The sequence below is a fragment of the Grampus griseus genome (assembly GCF_964374135.1).
Source record: "Grampus griseus genome assembly, chromosome: 2".
NCBI lineage: Eukaryota > Metazoa > Chordata > Mammalia > Artiodactyla > Delphinidae > Grampus > Grampus griseus.
In genome coordinates, this window is record NC_139018.1 from 55,577,743 (window position 1) to 55,587,569 (window position 9,827).

Here is a 9,827-nt window from a genome sequence, read left to right on the forward strand (position 1 = left end):
TCATCTGGTCCTGGTGATTTCTGCTTCAGAAGATTACTAATTGTTTATTCAATGTGTTTAATATATATAGACCTATTCAGATTGTCTATTTCTTCTTGTTTGAGTTTTGGCAGATTGTGCCTTTCAAGGAATTCATCCATTTTATCTAGGTTATCAGAATTGCGTGTATACATCAAAAATTTTCTACCAGTGTTTTTGCATATTTCCACAACAGAATAAAGAAAAAGGATTAATTTAAAGAGAAGAAAAATAGTTTTTGCATTTCTAAATGTTTTGAAAACCATTATACGATGAGAAAAATCAATTCAGATAAAAACTGATTTGATTTGACAGTTTTTGTCAGTTCAAAGTATCAATTGAATAACAATCAAAACCCTGTATTTTAGAGACCCAGTGCAGCATTTACCTCTGCTCTCTTGTCTTCCAATTCTAACTTCCTTTGATTTCCAATGCTATTGATTTGGAATAGCAAAATTTTGTTAAATTTGGGGGCTGATATACTGGGCTAAGCTTTGTCTATGAACATCATTCATGGCATGGATTCTGTAAGATGTGGATTTTTGAGTGGTTCATTTAAGACTGCTAAGAAGACTTTAAGCTATTTTTTCTCACTTGGCCAGCCGTCTATGTGAGCTGTAAATATAATATATTTTTTAGGTGATGGCAAGAATTGAGTGCAGTTAGAAACATTTATTTTAGGTATTGAACCTAAAGTGTGGCCTCTCAGACATTTTTGACACCCTTCTAAGCAAGAAATTACATGAAAATCTGGTGATCTTTGGGATAATGAAATTTGAACTCTAGGAACTCCTAATTATTCTACAACTGTAATTATGAGTATTTGTTATCAAGTACATTTTACATAATCATGACTTTTTAGGATCACAAGCATCAGAGGATATAAAATACTGTGTTCCAAAGCTTTTCTAGCGACCATTTTTTACCCTTTGTTCATATGTATAAGATATCAGATTTGACTTATTAATGGTGTTAATTCAATATAAATTTCCTCTGCGGATTATATTTCCTTCATGGTCAGAACAAAAAGTTCTCAGACACCTGGGTTTCTTTTAAATTATTTCCTTCATTTCACCTCCTGTGTCAAAATTGTAATGATGATACACAGTATTGTATTTCTGGTGTCATCCCCCTGCTTACATCAGGTTTTGATTATCCATGTGATTAGGTTATGATGTTGCTATGTACATCCTGCTTGTTCTGCTAATTTCTTTAGACACATTATCTCAAACAGAAAGACACGATCTTCTGCATCACAACATTTTTAAAGAATTTCTTTTTATTTTCCTGTAAACTTGTTTTAAAAGAGGATTTTCCTTTGTCCACTTTTGAATAATTTAAATATGTTAAGATGCAATTAAGAAAATTTTAAAAAATGACAGATATATAGTGCTTTTCACAATGATTATGAAATGACTGTATAACACATGCAGAAAACAGTAATGTGTGTCAGATATCAACCAGTAAAGAACATTTAATAGGTAAACATCAAGATCATGTGATACAATGCTACCATGAATGGAGAAATACATACTGTACATTATTGTAAACTAATAAGAAATGTGTGTCTCAATCCAAGAAAATTTGAATATAAGATAATCATTAATTGAATCACAGGTCATTAATTAATTATAAATTCCAACTGAATAACAATATAGATTCTGTTTCCTACAGATTGTTTGGTCTTCGCAAAAATTGCAATAAACTTTCTTTAGTTCTCTAAGTATAGACTCTGAAATGGAGATTTGCTTGCAGGGAGTTTACTGGGGGGTCCTCTCAGTATTAAAACCTGTGATATTGGTATTAGGAGGGAGGGGTTTTGGAGTTGATTGTGGCATAAAGGTAGAGCTGTAATGATTGGGATTAGTGCCCTTATAGGAGAGACCTCAGAGAGCTCCCTCACCCCTCTCTGTCATGTGAGATTACAGCCAGAAGAGGGCCCTTTGTGAACTAGGAAGTGGGCCCTCACCTGACACCAGATCTACCAGCCCCTTGACTTTGGAATTCCCAGCTTCTAGAACTATGAGAAATAAATTTCTGTTGTTCATTAGCCACATAGTTTGTTATTTTGTTATAGCAGCCAGACTGAACAACCTGTGAGGGGGGAAATGAAGGAAGCAGGATCTGGTACAGGAATTGCAGTGCCGTGTGGAGTTGTGCAGCTGTGTGGCCCTCAGAATTGTGAATGAAAACAAGAGGGCTGGAGTTTTGTATATATGCGTACAGGAACCAGGGAGGGGTTTCAAGGTAGGCTGAAGCAGCTTAGGCTGCTTGGCAGTTCTAGGGAAGGGATTAGGCTGATGGCAGTTCTAGGGAAGGGATTCAGTTGTGAACTGGCAGCAGGTGACAGACACTCCTAGCAACTGAGGGAATGAGTGCTTTAATCTGTATCATGGGGGTATAGGCAGCACAGCCTAGCATTTACCACTCGCCAATAACCCAATATATCCTGGTGATGTTCAGGACTTTAATATACTTTTCTAATTATCATTAAAAGGTATCGACCATTTATCAAACCAACAAATGTTAAAAGGTGATGCTTATTTAATGAAGGTTTGAATGGTACAGTAATAAACTAAAACTTTCCCCAAAGAGGTGAATATAAAAATAAATTATTCATTGATAAAATATGTTTTAAATGCAGTAGGAATATAGCTTCTTTAAAAACCAGTAAAATTAAAAAGAAAATGTAAAATATGGCAAAGTATTAACAGTATATTTTGTTGTTTTAGTTATGTTGTGGAACATTTTTTTTAATACTTTTTTCTATTTTTCCAATTTTGTCAATGAGCCTATATTATTTTGACAAACAGGTGATTTCAAGAATTAATAATGACTTTGGGGGGATAGCTTAGTATGTGTAAAAGCTCAAAGAGAGAAGTAGGAATCATGACATTATTCAATGCTATACTCCAGTGTAGTTAAGGACAGAAAAACAGTAGATGATTTTTGCAAACCTTGGGTTTCTTGACATTGGTTTACTTTCTCTGAACATTCTGTTGTTATTTTTAGCATGGTCATTTTGCCCTCTAGGTTGCATATTATTTCTGCTGAATCAAGACCACACTATCCTAAAACAGTATACTACTATATATGTTTTGCTGATAGCAGTTATTTTTCAACTTTGTTATTTTTCACTACATCCTTGAGGAATTTATCCAAATCTCTGAGTGTTTTTTTTTAATTTTGTTCTTTCATATCACATGTCCAACAGGAACAGAAAACCATAATATTATGTAAGAGACCACTCTATTCCTGGAGTGTTTCTTGCCCCAATACAGTAAACTATAGCAACTTTTCTAGAAAAATGAAACATATAAAGCTTTGCAATATGTGAGGCATTTGGGGAGGAAGGATGTTGGGAGGGAGAGAGAGAGAAGAGAATGTAAATGGCAAGAGATGACAAGAGGGAAGCAAACTAGAATGATGAGAGAAAATAGAAAAATGATTTCCAGTTGGTATGTCTGTCTTCATTCCATTAGCAACAGAAATAGCACGTATACATATTATTGCCTCTGGCTGCAGGGCTAACACCATTTCCGGGAGGTGTAGTGGAAGGCTGTGCTGCTTTAATTTCAGCACAAGGACATCTGTGCTCTAAACCTACATCTTAATAAGGTAAATGGTCTGTATTAGATATCAGATATCTAAACACTGTTCTTTTGTGTTAGCTGCATTTCTATGTGGTCAGTTCTCTGGGCTGCAACCCAAATAATGATATGTATATGCGTGTATATGAAATCATTGTTCCTATAATTGTGCTGTGCCTGACCTCAAAGCGAATGTTGATATGTTCATCTGCCTTGGCTTGTTTCTTGTTATTAGAATACATTAGTTCTGAAAACTCAACAGTGAATGTTATCTTTTTAAAGCTTTTTAAATTAACTTCTTATCTACCAGAATCATGAGGGATATGCCATATTTAAGAAATAAATTAGTATTTCTAAATAATATTTACTGTTATATAGTATTTATTCCTTTCACTATCATAACTGGAAAATACAGGCAACTGGTTCTTCCATAATAAGAGAGAAATGGGATTTATGTGTTGTATGCCAAAAGAAAAAATTATAAAATATCTACAGGAAATGGCAAACTCATGAGGAAAAAGTTAATATAATATTAAAGTGTCAAATCTCTATAACTTTACAGAAGTCCACATGTAAAAAAAAACAGATTCTGTTAGACATAAGTAGTATTGTTAATAGTGTTCAAAGAGCTTGCTTACATTTTATTCCACAGGTGCCTTTGTCATAGAGAGTTTGAAGGAAGGATATTGTTAATGTCCTCTGTATATAAAGTTAGAGTTTAGTAAAAATTATAAAAGTGAGCTAGTAAACCTCGAAGGCAAAAAATCTATGAACCATACTGAGTGTGGACCAATAACTGATGACTGTAATTATCCTGAGGGAAGTGATTTAATATAATATTAAAACAGACTTGAACATGTAGTGCTTGATTGTGTTTTTATACATACAAGACAACTAGATACATGAGTATGTGGGGATCATACCAGGTAGGAAGAAGTTCTGTGTTAGTATGTGGTGGTTGTATCACTAGTCATTACTCAAGAAAGTAGGAAGGAAACATAAATAAAATAGTTGAGGAGCACCGGAAGATGGCGGAAGAGTAAGACGCGGAGATCACCTTCCTCTCCACAGATACACCAGAAATACATCTACACGTGGAACAACTCCTACAGAACACCTACTGAAGGCTGGCAGAAGACCTCAGACCTCCCAAAAGGCAAGAAACTCCCCAATTACCTGGGTAGGGCAAAAGGAAAAAAGAATAAACAGAGACAAAAGAATAGGGACGGCACCTGCACCAGTGGGAGGGAGCTGTGAAGGAGGAAAAGTTTCCACACACTAGGAAGCCCCTTCGCGGGCGGAGACTGCGGGGGGCGGAGGGGGGAGCTTCGAAGCCGCAGAGGAGTGCACGGCAACGGGTGCGGAGGGCAAAGCGGGGAGATTCCCGCACAGAGGATTGGTGCCGACCGGCACTCACCAGCCCGAGAGGCTTGTCTGCTCACCCGCCGGGACGGGCGGGGCTGCGAGCTGAGGCTCTGAGGCTCGGGTTTCGGTTTCGGACTGAGCGCAGGGAGAGGACTGGGGTTGGCGGCTTGAACATAGCCTGAAGGGATTAGTGCACCACGGCTAGCCGGGAGGGAGTCCGGGGAAAAGCCTGCACCTGCCGAAGAGGCAAGAGACTTTTTCTTCCCTCTTTGTTTCCTGGTGCGTAAGGAGAAGGGTTTAAGAACGCTGCTTAAAGGAACTCCAGAGACGGGCGCGAGCCGCGGCTAAAAGCGCGAACCCCAGAGACGGGCGCGAGCCGCGGCTGAGGGCGCGGACGCCAGAGACGGGCGCGAGCCGCGGCTGAGGGCGCAGACTCCAGAGACGGGCGCGAGCCGCGGCTGAAACCGCGGACCCCAGAGACGGGCGCGAGCCGCGGCTGAGGGCGCGGACCCCAGAGACGGGCGCGAGCCGCGGCTGGGGGCGCGGACTCCAGAGACGGGCGCAAGCCGCGGCTGGAGGCGCGGAACCCAGAGGCGGACGGGAGACGTTGGGGCTGCTGCTGCCGCCACCAAGGGGCCTGTCTGCGAGCGCAGGTCGCTCTCCACTCCCCTCTTCCGCGGAGCCTGTGCAGCCCGCCACTGCCGGGTTCCCGGGATCCGGGGACGACTTCCCCGGGAGAGCGCACGGCGGGCCTCGGGCTGGTGCAGGGTCACGCCGGACTTTACCGCCGCAGGCCCGCCCCGCATTCCGTGCCCCTCCCTCCCCGCCGGCCTCAGAACGCCAGAACCCCCGAATCAGCGGCTCCTTTAACCCCGTCCTGTCTGAGCAAAAAACAGACGCCCTCCAGCGACCTACACGCAGAGGCAGGGCCGAATCCAAAGCTGAGCCCTGGGAGCTGTGAGAACAAAGAAGAGAAAGGGAAATCTCTCCCAGCAGCCTCAGAAGCAGCGGATTAAAGCTCCACAATCAACTTGATGTACCCTGCATCTGTGGAATACATGAATAGACAGCCAATCATCCCAAATTAAGGAGGTGGACTTTGGGAGCAAGATCTATGATTTTTTTCCCCATTCCTCTTTTTGTGAATGTGTATGTGTATGCTTCTGTGTGAGATCTTGTCTGTATAGTCTTGCTTCCACCATTTGTCCTAGGGTTCTATCCGTCCATGGTTTTTTCTTAAAATTTTTTTCTTAATAATCAATTTTAATTTTAAGATCGTTATTATACTTTACCTTCGTTCTTTCTTTCTTTCTTTCTTTCTTTCTTTCTTTCTTTCTTTCTTTCTTTCTTTCTTTCTTTCCTTCCTTCCTTCCCTCCTTTAGACAACGAATCATCCCAAATTGAGGAGGTGGTCTCTGACAGCAAGATTTATGATTTTTCCCCCTTTACCTCTTTTTGTGAGGGTGTATGTGTATGCTTCTGTGTAAGATTTTGTCTGTATAGCTTTGCTTCCAACATTTGTCCTAAGGTTCTATCCGTCCCTTTTTTTTTTTCCTAATTAAGAATTTTTTAAATTCAATAACTTTATTATACTTTATTTTATTTTTACTGTATCTTCTTTCTTTCTGTTTTTCCTTCTTTCCCTCCTTCCTTCCTTCCTCCCTCCCTCCCTCCTTTTGTTCCTTTTTGCCTTCTTTCCTTCTTTGCTTCTTTCTTTCTTTCTTCCTTCCTTCCTTCCTTCCCTCCTTTAGACAACGAATCATCCCAAATTGAGGAGGTGGTCTCTGACAGCAAGATTTGTGATTTTTCCCCCTTTACCTCTTTTTGTGAGGGTATATGTGTACGCTTCTGTGTAAGACTTTGTCTGTATAGCTTTGCTTCCAACATTTGTCCTAAGGTTCTACCCGTCCCTTTTTTTTTTTTTTCTTTCTAATTAAGAATTTTTTAATTCAATAACTTTATTATACTTTATTTTATTTTTACTGTATCTTCTTTCTTTCTGTTTTTCCTTCTTTCCCTCCTTCCTTCCTCCCTCCCTCCCTCCCTCCTTTCGTTCCTTCTTGCCTTCTTTCTTTCTTTGGTTCTTTCTTTCTTTCTTCCTTCCTTCCCTCCTTTCCTTCTTTCTTTCCTCATACTTCTACTAATTCCCTCTACTTTTTCTCCCTTTTATTCTGAGCCGTGTGGATGAAAGGCTCTTGGTGCTCCAGCCAGGAGTTAGGGCTCTGCCTCTGAGGTAGGAGAGCCAACTTCAGGACACTGGTCCACAAGAGACCTCCCAGCTCCACATAATATCAAACGGCGAAAATCTCCCAGAGACCTCCATCTTAACACCAGCACCCAGCTTCACTCAACGACCAGCAAGCCACAGTGCTGGACAACCTGTGCCAAACAACTAGCAAAACAGGAACACAACCCCACCCATTAGCAGAGAGGCTGCCTAAAATCATAATAAGGCCACAGACACCCCAAAACACACCACCAGACGTGAACCTGCCCACTAGAGAGACAAGATCCAGCCTCATCCACCACAACACAGGCACTAGTCCCCTCCACCAGGAAGCCTACACAACCCACTGAACCAACCTTAGCCACTGGAGACAGACATCAAAAACAGGAGGAACTACGAACCTGCAGCCTGCAAAAAGGAGACCCCAAACACAGTAAGATAAGCAAAATGAGAAAACAGAAAAACACACAGCAGATAAAGGAGCAATATAAAAATGCACCAGACCTAACAAATGAAGAGGAAATAGGCAGTCTACCTGAAAAAGAATTCAGAATAATGATAGTAAGGTTGATCCGAAATCTTGGAGATAGAATGGACAATAGAATGGACAAAATGCAAGAATCAGTTAACAAGGACCTAGAAGAACTAAAGATGAAACAAGCAACGATGAACAACACAATAAATGAAATTAAAAATACTCTAGATGGGATCAATAGCAGAATAACTGAGGCAGAAGAACGGATAAGTGACCTGGAAGATAAAATAGTGGAAATAACTACTGCAGAGCAGAATAAAGAAAAAAGAATGAAAAGAACTGAGGACAGTCTCAGAGACCTCTGGGACAACATTAAACGCACCAACATTCGAATTATAGGGGTTCCAGAAGAAGAAGAGAAAAAGAAAGGGACTGAGAAAATATTTGAAGAGATTATAGTTGAAAACTTCCCTAATATGGGAAAGGAAATAGTTAATCAAGTCCAGGAAGCACAGAGAGTCCCATACAGGATAAATACAAGGAGAAATACGCCAAGACACATATTAATCAAACTGTCAAAAATTAAATACAAAGAAAGCATATTAAAAGCAGCAAGGGAAAAACAACAAATAACACATAAGGGAATCCCCATAAGGTTAACAGCTGATCTCTCAGCAGAAACCCTACAAGCCAGAAGGGAGTGGCAGGACATACTGAAAGTGATGAAGGAGAAAAACCTGCAACCAAGACTACTCTACCCAGCAAGGATCTCATTCAGATTTGATGGAGAAATTAAAACCTTTACAGACAAGCAAAAGCTGAGAGAGTTCAGCACCACCAAACCAGCTTTACAACAAATGCTAAAGGATCTTCTCTAGGCAAGAAACACAAGAGAAGGAAAAGACCTATAATAACGAACCCAAAACAATATAGAAAATGGGAATAGGAACATACATATCGATAATTACCTTAAATGTAAATGGACTAAATGCTCCCACCAAAAGACACAGATTAGCTGAATGGATACAAAAACAAGACCCTTACATATGCTGTCTACAAGAGACCCACTTCAGACCTAGAGACACATACAGACTAAAAGTAAGGGGATGGAAAAAGATATTCCATGCAAATGGAAACCAAAAGAAAGCTGGAGTAGCAATTCTCATATCAGACAAAATAGACTTTAAAATAAGGACTATTAAAAGAGACAAAGAAGGACACTACATAATGATCAAGGGATCGATCCAAGAAGAAGATATAACAATTGTAAATATTTATGCACCCAACATAGGAGCACCTCAATACATAAGGCAAATACTAACAGCCATAAAAGGGGAAATCGACAGTAACACATTCATAGTAGGGGACTTAAACACCCCACTTTCACCCAAGGACAGATCATCCAAAATGAAAATAAATAAGGAAACACAAGCTTTAAATGATACATTAAACAAGATGGACTTAATTGATATTTATAGGACACTCCATCCAAAAACAACAGAATACACATTTTTCTCAAGTGCTCATGGAACATTCTCCAGGATAGATCACATCTTGGGTCACAAATCAAGCCTTGGCAAATTTAAGAAAATTGAAATTGTATCAAGTATCTTTTCTGACCACAACGCCATGAGACTAGATATCAATTACAGGAAAAGATCTGTAAAAAATACAAACACATGGAGGCTAAACAATACACTACTTAATAATGAAGTGATCACTGAAGAAATCAAAGAGGAAATCAAAAAATACCTAGAAACAAATGACAATGGAGACACAACGACCCAAAACCTGTGGGATGCAGCAAAAGCAGTTCTAAGGGGGAAGTTTATAGCAATACAAGCCCACCTTAAGAAGCAGGAAACATCTCGAATAAACAACCTAACCTTGCACCTCAAGCAATTAGAGAAAGAAGAACAAAAAAACCCCAAAGCTAACAGAAGGAAAGAAATCATAAAAATCAGATCAGAAATAAATGAAAAAGAAATGAAGGAAACAATAGCAAAGATCAATAAAACTAAAAGCTGGTTCTTTGAGAAGATAAACAAAATAGATAAACCACTAGCCAGACTCATCAAGAAAAAAAGGGAGAAGACTCAAATCAATAGAATTAGAAATGAAAAAGGAGAGGTAACAACTGACACTGCAGAAA